Raw genomic sequence first — 13,726 nt, 5'->3', positions numbered from 1 at the left:
CATTTAAGTGACATTTATCTGAACGTTCTGAACTGTGTGCGAGATGCTCTGCTGGACAGTTTATATGCATCACTTCTTTCTACAATTGAAACAACACTGTGAGGAGATGTCTGCATCTTGGTTCACTGGATGAGGAAATCAGGGCTTGTGAGGCACATTTCCATCCCCATGCCATAATAAATGGCAGGCTTGGGGTTGAAAACCATAACTGTCTCAAAAAGGACAGTTTATACTTTAACACACTTATTCATGGGCTCACTTCTCGCTTCTCAGTGTGAAAAGGAAATCATGTGCAAGTGACTAGTCCAACGTGACGCAGCTTTACTTTAAGAAGATGGTGTAAGACAGCACTACTGGGGAGAGATCTTGGGGGATGCCTGACAAATCAGGACTTGTCACAATGAAGAGTTTGTCAATTTCACACCCTATAACCTGGGCAGGTAACACAATTCCCCAAGAGACTCAGTCCCATCTGAACTTGGGGACTATGAATTTCTAGCATTCAATAAGAGCACTTGCATAGGAGGCACCCCGTAAATATCCACGTATGGATGCATAAGGGGGTGAATGGCAACCATTGGCATAGGCGAGGAAGTGCACACATGAGGATCAGAGCAAATTAATTCTCAGAGTACCCACAGGAGGCTCAACCAACAGGAAGTGTGTTAAGTGTTCTTGAACGAAAGAAGAAAGGGGGTTGGGGGAGTAAAAAAAAAAGGAACCTAAGAGAAGCCCCTGCCATAATTTAACTGCAGCCACATCTGAATATTGTAGCACTGGTCTAGGTCCCTCAGATCACTCTCACTGATATTTAGGGTCCCAGCTATTATATAGATGAGAGCATGTCTTGTCCTGCAGTGTCTGCCAATGGCTTTCCGGCTCCTGGCTTCTGAGTTCTCAGATCTCCTATGTTTGGAGACATGACCCTTGCATCTGGACCTTCTTGAGACCATTTGGCTCCATGTGAGCTTCCAAAGATGCTGTTGTTGGTCATTGACCTGCCTGCTTAGGTTTATATTGAGTTTCTGATTTTTGGATCTTTATCCTGACTTCAATGTCCAATACTCCTGGTTCTTTTTACTTTTCTCTTTAGATTATTCTCTCCTAAGAGTTGCTTTTGCACCTATGTTCCAACACATTCCTATGTATTCCATCCCATTCCCATTTGCAATGGTCTGCATGGTGCGTCCTCCCAAAATTCACATGTTGAAATCCTAACACCCAACGTGATCACATTAGAAGGCCTGGCCTTTGGGAAATGATTAGGTCATGAGGGTGGAGCCCTTATGAATGGGGTTACTACTCGTATAAAAGAGACCCCACAGAGTTCTCTAGCCGCTCCCACCATGTAAGGATACAAGGGAAACTCTGCAACCTAGAAAAGGGCCCTCATCCAACCAAGCTGGCACCATGATCTTGGAATTCTAGCTTCCAGAACTATGGACAGTATGCTATTTGTCAGCCACCCAGTCTATGGTGTTTGGCTATAGCAGCCTGAACAGACTAAGACACCATTTGTTGTCATTCCAGGTATTGCCCGAACCTTAGTGAAGTCTCACCAGTGTAGTGGTTCTCAGAGTGGGTCCCTGGACCAGCAGAATAAGCATCACATGGAAAGTGGTTAGAAATGCATGTTCAAGGGGTGCCTGGGTGGCACAGCGGTTAAGCATCTGCCTTCGGCTCAGGGCGTGATCCCGGCATTATGGGATCGAGCCCCACATCAGGCTCCTCTACTATGAGCCTGCTTCTTCCTCTCCCACTCCCCCTGCTTGTGTTCCCTCTCTCGCTGGCTGTCTCTATCTCTGTCAAATAAATAAAATCTTTAAAAAAAAAAAAAAAAGAAATGCATGTTCATGGGCCCGAGCCCAGACCTACTGAATCACAAGTCTGGAAATGTAGCCCAACAATCTGTGTTTTAACAGGTCTTTCAGTGGAGTCTCATGAGTGTGAAAGTTTGATAACTTTATATGCAAATGATACTAATGGATATTGATTTGAAAGAAACACATTTGTCTTTATGTGTAAGGTGCAGAAACTGTGAGAAGCACTTCTACTCAATCACTGCAAAGGGCAAATAATAGACTGAGTTATTGGGCTTAGTTTGGGCTTGAAAGCAAAGCCCAAGACAAGAATTAACACGCAGGTTGTTTGGGAAGCAGGAATTGGGAAGCATAGAGGTCACTGGAAACAGCAGCAACATTCAGCTTTGCTAGGACCTCTCAGATGAGTACAGTTGGATTTTACAACTCACCTTCAAATCTGCAGTTGAGGCCGAACCACTCCAGCTAAGCCACAGACCTCGGCCTCAGCTGGAACCCTCTGCCTGACCTGTGAGCGTCAACAGATGCTTGACTGCCGTGTGCCACTGAGCCTGGGTGCAGTTTGTTTTGCAGGAACAACTGACTGACAAAGGTGGTAATTTTTTGTCTATATTACAGTAGCCAATCCTAGACCTATATTGCTGTCTCTGGCAATTACCCCATAACTGACAAGAGAGAAAATTTTAAGCTTTCTGAAGAGGTATCATGCTATAGAATCTAGCAGACCTAGGTGGTAATAATAATAATAATAATAATAATAATAACAATGATAACGGTACCCAGCTCTGACACACAACATTGGTGCAATCACGGACATGCTAGTCAACCTCTCGGAGCCTTTTGCCTCCTTACCTGAACTATGACAGTTACTCTACTGCACCACGATGCCCTCTCAGAATAAGATAGCGCAGGCAAAACACGTGCTAGGTAATACAGGTATAAAAATTAATGTTTACCCAGGGTTTCCTATGTGCCAGCCACTGTGTTCAAAGCAATCGGCTGGAAACATTCTGTTTTCATTCGCATATGACTTCTACAGAAACTAAGGCTTAGCTGGGTTTAAATAACCCACCCATAGATACACGGTGAGAAAATGTCAGAGTTGGGGCTCAACCCCCGGCAGTCCTTCTTATTCCAGAACCTGTGATCTAAATTTCTACAGTTAGCATCTTCGTCCTCTTTCTTTTCATACGTTTCTTATCTTCCTTGCAGTCTAATACATATTTATTGTCAGAAGAAAACCACTCTTCTTTATCTGGTAAGCTAAATGCACCAACTAAATGTTTACTCTGAAAGCAGTCGATTACCAGTTTTTTAAAAGATTTTATTTATTTATTTGACAGAGAGAGAGACAGCCAGCGAGAAAGGGAACGCAAGCAGGGGGAGTGGGAGTGGAAGAAGCAGGCTCCCCGCGGAGCAGGGAGCCCGATGCGGGGCTCCATCCCAGGACCCTGGGATCACGCCCTGAGATGAAGGCAGACGCTTAACGACTGAGCCACCCAGGCGCCCCTCGATTACCATTATTAAGAGCAGACTTGGTAACACCCAAACCAGGACACACTCAAACCCTGGTAAAGACTTATCGAGTAGTTCACCTCCTCATCCCCAACCACATGTATCAGTTGCAGATTTCCATGATGTAAATGCCACCAGGACTGACTTCAAACTGCCAATATCGGGGTCCCTGATCATAGCTTGGGAAGAAATGTGCATAAGGAACGGTCAGGAGTTGTTATGGCAAACCACTGCCCTCAAACCAACCACATAAAGGGACTACTTACATCCAGGAAGAGTCAAAAGACTAAGTGTAAGCAACTTAACTTCCCTTCAGATGCAGGAGGTAGTAATCAGCCGGAGGGGTTATAAATTTGCAAATACAAATAGCCTCAGAGCCCAGACAATTAATATTTCTGTAATGCCGGCAGAAGTGCTAAGAGAATAGAAATAGTGGAGCCCAGTGATGAGCCGAAAAGACAGCATAAGCTATTGCAAAAAGGGACTCAAAGTCAGATTGTTAAAAACATGTGCCTGCCTCACGCACACACACACACACACACACACACACACACACGCACACACACACATCTATATACTGGAATAAAGTGTGACCTACCAGTCTTCAAGTTCTGCTTCTCTGTGACTCAAAATTTGAGTAATTAGACCATGAGGATTGTGTGCAAAATGATTATTCAGGAATCTTCAAAATAAATTCTGCTCATGTAGCCTTTATCATGGTCCTATGAAATAATATTATCTTCACTGTAACAAAACAAACTCTTAAGTGGCAAAATTCTATTGATGTCTTCATTCCCTGTTATCCTTAATTAACCCAATATAGCAAGCCAAACGTCTGCTTTGAATTTTAAGCTGCATTTTTTTGTAGATTCTATATTCCTTGTGAATACAAAGGTGTCCTGGTTGAAAATGTTAATCTCCAAAGCAGTATTAGTTACTAAGCTACCAACTCTATTTCCATGGTTTTAAAAACTACCTCAGACAAAGATTTGGAATGAAGATCTCCAAAATCTGGGATCAATCAAGAAATCACTCCCTAAAAATCTTGTTAGCTCCATTAAGTGTTTCCATCTAAAAAATGAGTTTCACTTTAGAACAATTCCAAATCCTCTGAATTAATTTTCCATTTTCCTTTTCACTGTTCCAGTACTTCTTTTCATATATGCCTCTGTTTTTTCCAGTCTGGCAGATGTTTAAAAATTTTAATGAGTAAATTCAAGTTCTTAAGTTAATTCAGAAGAATAGGATTAAACCAATCTATTCTGGCCAGCGAGTTATCACTTTAAATTAAATCACCAAGCAACCAGAGTCCATATTCCTATAAAAATCAGCACAATACACCAGAGACTGTCTAAACATTTCATAATTTTTCTGGAATTTGCTGTTGCCAGTATGCATAATCTATATAAATGCATGGGGTTTTGCCAAGGAATATAATCTCAAATGGTCAGCTGTCCAAATCTTATCAAAGTCCATCTAAAGGAAAGTGATATTTATGGCATATGGTCTAAAGCATATGTAGGCACCCGTTCCTGTAAATCAAGAACTTCCACATTATGTTCTAGAATTCTACAGTTGGGTTTTAAGAACAAGGGCAAGCTGAGGTGGTAGATTTCAGAGTGTCTTAGTCCCACATACATCAAGGGAGTTTGGGTTTATATTGGGATTCTGCCAGAGGTTTCATTAGAAAAGAAAGGAAGGATTCTGATAAATATATGAAAACCAGCGCTGTAATAATGTTAGATTTTATACTTAAATCAACAGAAATCTTTGTTATTACACTATGCCATATTGACTCCAGGATAGTAATGACCAAGATCATCGTTATTAAGCAGCACACCAAGAAATCGTACTGTGAAACTTCCGATGCAATTGGAGAGTAGGCACTGAGTTCTCTTTTCACTGCATTTCTCAGTGCCCCCCATATGTAGCAACTTGAAAAATTATTTTAGAGTTAAGATATAAACAGAGTTTTACTTGATGATATTGAAGAAAGTATATCTAATCACGTATACCTTTACCTTCTGCCTCCTAGAAACCCGGACCCAAACGCATGTCTCAGAGATAACCAGTTTATGTAAATAACTTTATGACTTAAGGTTTTGGCTTCTACTTTTAATTTCAATTAAAATTAAATAATTTTAATTATTTTTTCTTCATATGTTAATTTCTGTTTTTACCAGGCTACATTTTAGAACTATTTTATCATATGTTATATTATTTAAGATATAAGTTTGATAATACATAACAGAGAGCTGAAATAGCTTGTCAGAAATATATTTCTATCTTATATGAAAGGGCTTTGCTCCATGAGATCATCCAGGGACTCGGGCTCCCCCTATCGTGCTGCTCCCTCCAACCTCCAGTGTGGTGCTGGACTGCATGATCGGTGATGGGAGGCATCCATGTCCACAGTCCCACACATATCACGTTGGCCATATATAGCCATGCATACGATCTTTATGATTGGGTCTTCACCCATGCATTCTACTGATATTAAAAAAGAAGCAATCAGAAGGCGGAATGAAGCATGAGAGACTGTGGGCTCTGAGAAACAAACTGAGGGCTTCAGAGGTGAGGGGGGTAGGGGAATGGTGATGGGTAGTAAGGAGGGCACATATTGCATGGTGCACTGGGTGTTATACGCAACTAATGAATCATCGAACTTTAAAAATAAGTAAATAAATAAATAAATACTAAAAAGAAGCAAAGAATAGATACTGAAAGAAGAGAAGAAACATTCATTTTCTTAGTATTCTAGCCTATATCATCCGTTCTCAAACACTAACATGCACCAGATTCCCCAGACACAAGCTTATCTAAAATACAAATTTCTGGGCAACCAACACTGGTTTTCTAACTAGAATTTCAAGGAAAGAGGCCAGATAATCTGTATCTTTAAAATCATTTTAGATGATTTTGATCATCAGGTATATTGGAGAAACCACAGAATAAATTATTTTTATTTTCAGTAAGATACCTATGCTGAACTAGATAATTCAGGTATCCTGACTGTTTTAAATCATGTTGGAAGATGAAAAGTAACATGGTGAATAATATTACCCCCAGGCTTATCGTCAACATCCAACACCTATCCTTCTAAGGGCCTCTTCTCCTCTCCTGTCACTCTTTCTTTTTAATGCATGCCTGCCATTTCCTCCTCAGTTAGGGTTTTTCATCACAGTCCTACTTGAGTCTACCTCTCCATTCCTAAATGCAGCTCTACTGGAACTCCAACATTATCTTTGGCAACCCCTAGTACCATGAGGAAACAGCCACATTGACAAACAGCCACACTGCAACATGACAACTGCTATTTTGGAGGCAAGTGCAAATTGCTCAAGATGATGAATAAAGTGGTGGCACGATGGACATCTCAAAATGAGGCTCAGTGTGAAAAGAAGAAAAAACAAGGAAGCCCAGGCCATATGCAGCAGAGTCACAGAAGCCAAAGGTATGTAAAGGCTTTTTATGGCTCACAAAGCAACATCAAAACACTCATCAGAAACCTATGGGGAAATAATACGCACTCCCCTCCTAATTCTTCCTAATACCATCATCGTGCTATCGTCAAGGTGGCATAGAGACTGACATCTCTCCAGAAGGCCTCTTCATCAGCTCCCCAGGAAGCTTGCTGGTCATCACCAGAATGAATCTTCCCTGCTTGAATTCTTAGGCTAGATCGTTCAGAGAAATAAAGGTAAACGTGTCATGGACAGTGTTCTCACTAGGCTCACCAATCCTGTGGGTTACGTATTATAAGCAGACATCATGGCCAGAATGAGCAGTGTTCCCTCCCAAGGCTCCATTAGCTAATTTCTGATTTGCTCCAATAAGCTTGTACTTAATCACATTAGCTGTGTGTTTAAAGTCGTCAGCATTCTAAAGTATGTGTATTTTCAGTTGAAACTTTCTTATTTCTAACTTCACAAAGAAATGGTGAGAAATCTGAATGATATTACAGAAATAGGTTTATGCCACATTTTCAGCTCACACATATTCCAGAAAGTAAGGTCTACTTCTCCTTCTATCTTCAGACTACGAAACAGGCACTTTCAAACTGCATGTACCAGGAGGTTAACAGCACAGGTTGATATACGGAGCTAGTGTGGGGTTAATGCTATGTCACTAAACAGGTGATCTAAAGGAAGAAAAGAAAAAGATTCCCACTATACATCTCCTAGTGGGTCTCAGCATAAAAAGGAGTCATAAGAGGGCAAAATCTGAAAAACAGAACCTTTAAAATTAACATAGATAGAAACGGTAAAGAGAATTTGCGAGTTGGCACTCAGAGATGTACATTCAAAATAAACAGGCCCAGACTGTCCCTAGTATTAAAATATCATTACATTTGATTTGAGTCCTTGTTTTATGGGCAACTGTAACACTTAAGAAGGTGATTTTTTTTTATAAGTGAAATTCGTTTGTGATACACAATTTAAAAACACAGAGTTCTTTCTAGGAATTCAGGCTTAATCTCATTTTCTATTGTGAATTTGGCATGCAAAATAGTCACTAGAGCTAAAATAATTCAAGAATTTTAACTATTACATTTCTGCAATGAAATAGAATGAGCGTCAACTATTAGAAATTAGGAAATAAAGAAATAAAAGCAACATATTATTAGCGTGATAGAGTTATTTATCAAAAAAAATTCCAGACAATCAACATAAAAGTCACTAGACTTAGAAAGTTCACTAAGTGGCTAGACACCAAGAAATAAACAAAAATAAATAATTTTCCCATATGTAAGCAATTACTATTTAGGAAAAAAAACAATAAAACACTAATTTAAATACAAAGAAAATATAAAACAGTAATATAAAATGCCTACGAACAAAAAATATTAATTTTAAGGAATTTATAAAAAATAAAAGTCTAATATTTTACTGAAAGATGTAAAAAATATTTGAATAGGTATTGAACCAAATAATGTTCATTATTTAGGACACTCAGTATAGTAACAAATGTTGATACTCTACATATTGATTTTTATAGCTATCCAATATAATCCCAATAAAAGTCAAAAAAGAATTTTTTGATATGTATTGAGTTGATTCTAAAGTTTCTTAATGAAATACATAGACAAAGAAGAAATTGGGCATAAATAAGCAGAGGAATGTTAATAAGCACTTTCAGATTTTAAAATATAGCACAAAATAAAAATATTATAATTATTATGGTTAATAATATACAATGAAATAAAAGAGATGCTGAAAATAGAATTAAATATAAAGGCACATATCCTAGGGCACCTAGGTGGCTCAGTCCCGGTTAAGTGTCTGACTTCAGCTCCAATTGTGATGTTAGAGTCCTGGGATAAAGCCCTGGGTGGAGCCCACCTGGAGCCCTGTGTGGGAGCTCTGTGCTCAGCAGGGAGTCTGCTTGTCCCTCCCCCTCCACCCCTCTCCCCCGTTCCCCCTCATGCTCTCTCTCTCTCTCTCTCTTTTTCTCTCTAAGTAAATAAAAAATCTCAAGAAAATAAAAATGGCCAAATGTAATTTTAAAAGAAATACTAATGGCTAGCAGGTAAAAAAAAAAAAATCTTGCCCCATCAATAATCAAAATCTTACACATTTAAATAGGAATGATATAATTTTTTTAATTTGGCAAAGACAATTGTATGCATGGTACGTATTTATGAAAAATCATTGAAAACTCATTTATAAAACAAAACAAAAAATGAAAAGAGGCAAACTTCACTGTTATGGGATTGTTATGATATATCAAGGCTCATACATACTTAAAAGGCGTTCTGAACACCCAATTTCACTTGGGCAGGTCCCCCCAACACCACCAAGCAATGCTCTGGGACACCAGCTGCATGTCTTACAATTCAACTCAATTCTGATACTATTACCTGAGGATAGCTTCAGATACCACAGGATAAGGGCTCAGTCCTCCGAGACTGCCCCCGACTCCCACTTCAAACATCAATCACAAATCCAGGTTATCATCTGTGCTTCTGACTGACTAGCTGTAGATCAGAGATTCCAACAACCCCCTCCTTAGGTTCAACTAATTTTCTAGAGCATCTCACAGAAATCAGAGAAACATTTTACTTACTAGGTTATGGTTTAGTATAAAAGAATATAATTCAGAAACAGCTATCTACGAAAGAGACGCATGGGACAAAGTATGGGGAAAGGGCAAGGAGCTTCCATCCTCTCTCCAGGTGCACCATCTCCCCAAATCGCCCCATGTACATCAACCTGGAAGCTCTCTGAACCCTGTTCTTTTGGGTTTTCCTAGAAGCTTCATTCCATAGGCATGCAGGATTAAATCATTGGCCATTGGAAACTGATTCGACCTCCAGCCCCTTTCTCCACCCCAGAGGTCAGAGTGGGTGAGCCTGAAAGTTACAACATTCTATTGGTCATATGGTTGGCCTCACAGTCAATCAGCCCCCAACATTAGGAGCGCTCCAAAAGTCATCTCCTTAATGTAACAGAAGACCATTTTATGATTTTTCATCACTTAGGAAATTCCAAGAATATATTAGGAGCTCAGAAACAAGGACAAAAACCAAGTACATATTTCTTACTATAAGTCACAATATCGCTACAGTATAGAGTAAACATTATGATATAGAAGTGTGCCTTTGACGTGGGCAAATGGCAAAGAGCTAACAAGTGAGGGGCGAAAAACAGGTTACAAAAGAGCACGTCCAAAACAGTCCCTTAAATAGATCAATACGTGATTGAAAAGACATATAACAAAATGTTAATTGGGGTTTCTCTGGAGGATGAAATTATCAACGATCTGTTTCATTCTTAACTTTGTTTTTTCAGATATTTTACATTGAAAACATTTTCCATTTAGAATTAGGCAGAAATACAAACCCAGAGAGAGAAATTGTGAGGACACCTGTGATAGTTAATTTTTTAAGCATGAACTTGACTGGGTGTGAGTTGCCCAGATTGAACTTTATCTCTGGATATGAGGGTGTTTCCAGATGAGGTTGGCACTTGAACTAGTGGACTCTTTAAAGCAGGTTGCCCTCCCCCGTGAGTGTGCATGATCCCACCCACGGAGAGTCTGCATGAGGAAAAAAAGAATTCCTCTTTTTTTTTTCTTTTTTTCCTGCCTCACTGATTAAGCTGGGACATTTCATTCATTTTTTCTGGCCCTTGGATTATGACGTACACCACTGGCTTTCCTGGTTTTCAGATGTCTGGACTTAGACTAATTCGCACCACTAGACTACCAGTTTTCCTGGCTCTGAAGCTTGCAGATCACAGGTTGTGAGAAGTCTCAGCCTCCATAGTTGTATGAGCCAATTCCTAATAATAAATCGGTATCTATCTATATATAGATATATGTAAGACTATTCATATATTTTATTCTTATCCATATATATTCATACATATACTGGTTCTGTTTCCAATACAGTAAACACTGGAGAAGCATGGATTCCTGTGCTCTTAATTTAACCAAGAAAATTAAAAATTGGTTATTAAGCCAGAGCAGGTAATCCAGCTATTTAATCTACTCAAATAAATATCTAGATAGGTGGCTCAATTTTTCACTTGAAATTATTTGTCTGATGTTATGTAGGGACAAGCTGACCTGCAGGTTCAGAAGGTGTCCAAGTACCATTGACCAGGCACGTGACTAGATGCACATATGAAACAGGACAATCAGAACGGCTGACAGTCCTCATATCCTGCTGTGCCTCAAAAGACCGCATCAATCATTTCAACAAAATCAAAGTGGTGACCATTCTCAGCCATTCTCCCCTACCACTGGGAGTGGCCACAAGAGGTGCTGACTCAGTTACCAACTGAACAACAAACTGAAAAGCGAAAATTCCAATGGCTTGATCTGGGAAAGAATGAGAGAGTAACATACAGCTTGGAATGAACTGGAAAGGTTACATTTCACCAATTCTGGAGCTGTTGGAGATAGGCCTTTTGTGTTATAGCTGCTCATAGTTTCTTCTATATTAGCTGAAGTTTACATCAAAGGATAAAATCATCCTCATTCACGAGCACTGCATTGCACTTGTCTACTGCTATGACCTTGTGACCCACCTCCTTCCCTCACATCTCTAACCTAGGGGGTCTCCAGAGTGAGGCCCACACACCCCAGGGGATGGGAGGTCAATCTCCTTGAGTACTGGAAGAAATATTAGATCTTCTATTTATACTTATTTTTATGCTTAAAATTTAATGAACACAAAATAATAACACATGTCTTCATATAAAATAGGAAGCTAATATAGATTACCTGAAACTGGATTCACCAATTGGTGGGTGTCGAGCCAAAAGATACAACCATGCCAAACACTAGGAAAAGGAAGGTTTTTACCTGCAACAAGTAAAGGAGAACACTGAGGGAATAATTCCCAAAACAATGTCTCAGAACAAAGCACTGGGGAACTTTTAAGCAAAGGGTGCATACATATTCATGAAGGGGCTTGTACAATGGGGAATTCTGCATGGAATTGGAGCAAAAGTCATTTTAAGGTGACACAGTCCAGGTCTTAGTCGATCAAAGTCACGAGGGCCTGAAGGGTCAGTATCACCAATTTTCTGGCTCCGATTGGTCAAGTATTTGAGTGCTCAAAGGGATTTAAATGCCACAAAGATAACTCAAGAATGTGCCTCTGGCAAGTAGTGCCAGTCAGGCAGAGATCACAAGATGGCCAGGGACCTAAAAAGACTTTTCTTGTGTCAAGAAAGAAGAAAATTGCTGCATTGACGTATTCAAGTGGCCACATTCTGAGGTAGAAACATGATGAACTAATCAAATCTAATGTGGTTATATAATTTTCTCCCAATGGTAATACTGGTGACTATAAAAATTCTTACCCACACATTTAAAAGCTCAGAAATACATTTTGCACTTATTAAGGATTTTTATAAACAGTTTCAGTAGGTATAGAGTTGATTTACTAAAAATTGAAAGTCCTACAACTTCCAATTAGTCTGTAACCTCTGCCTGATATCAGGGAAAACATAAATTTCCTAGCCAAATTTTAATACAAAACTTTCAAAAACTGGAGGACTGGATTTAAAAATGAGTAAATATTATGAAAGTTGAGTAGAGTAAAATCATGAAAATTGAATAAATATTGTAGCAACTATGACAGCAACAGGATTAAAGCATCAAAACAAACTGACTTAGACGAGCATTTGAGATAGCTCTCGCACAGAGTGTAGACTCCGGGGCTGCTGGGTGTCTTTAAGAAATACAATCACATTGTTCTCAATAAACACATACATAAATTATGTGTAGTAAAAAGATTTTATCACTATCTTAATTTTTATCAGGAAGCAGAACTATTTTACTATTAATAAAAAAATTTTAAAGAATTAAGAATGGAATCTTCATTTCTATTTTGTATAGTTTTATAAGATACATAATTTTAGTACTATAGTACTTCAGTCATGTAATTAATGAACAATAAACACATACTGGGTTCACGAGCAATCAAAAAAGCTGGGATAATAAACACTGCTCTAGTCTTTAATTCTCATTGCTGCTAAAGTTATTCTCTTAACACACACTTGAATCATGCCTTATGCTTCTTTAAAAATCTGTTAATAGTTCCCCATGGCCTAATGAACAAAACGCAAACTCCTTAGCAAAATATATGAGTGACTGGGTCAAACATTTTTAGCCTAATATCTATCTGGCCTTTCCCACTCCCTCAGACATGATTAATTCCCCATATTTCTGAAGCACTTGACCTGTAATTCTAGCATAGCCACTCATTTTGCTCTGCAGAATTATTAGAAGTTTCTATGGAGTAGTGAATAAAACACTGGACAGAGTCAGGAAACCTCTGGTTGTACACAGCTCTACTGTTGCCTAGCTATGAGCCCCTGACTCGGCACTTTATCTATCTGAGCTTAAATTCCTTATCTTTAAAATGGAGATAATGACAGACGGTTAGAAATAATAAATCTACATTTTCTAGGGAAGCTGTCTGTCTCCCCCAGTCACTCGATACATATTAGCTGAATCAATATACCAATGAGTAAATGATTCATTTTGAGAAATGGATTTATATGTAGAATTTGACCCAAAGTGAATGATGTTATAATCTTACTTATTCAGATCTCTAAGGAATACGGGGATTTGGAGTAATTAATTATACAAATTTCCTATGTGTTACATAGGAAAATAACTTATTCTCAATAAATGTAAATGCGATATAACACTTGTAACATCATTTGATCACCTTTAATTCCAAGACACATTCAAATATTGTTGCCTCTTAACATCTAAAGCATTTTTTTCCTTTTTCTGATGACTTTATTTTAGGATTAACAGAAGTTTTCTCTATTTGGTTTACAAAAATATTCACTCTCTTGAAAAAAAGGGGTTTTAAGTGGCCTAGAAGTCTCAATGTCCTGTAGGACTTCCCTCTAGCACTACTCAGT

The sequence above is a fragment of the Ailuropoda melanoleuca genome, chromosome 19 (genome assembly GCF_002007445.2).
Source record: "Ailuropoda melanoleuca isolate Jingjing chromosome 19, ASM200744v2, whole genome shotgun sequence".
NCBI classification, from domain to species: domain Eukaryota; kingdom Metazoa; phylum Chordata; class Mammalia; order Carnivora; family Ursidae; genus Ailuropoda; species Ailuropoda melanoleuca.
This window is presented reverse-complemented; position numbering follows the sequence as displayed.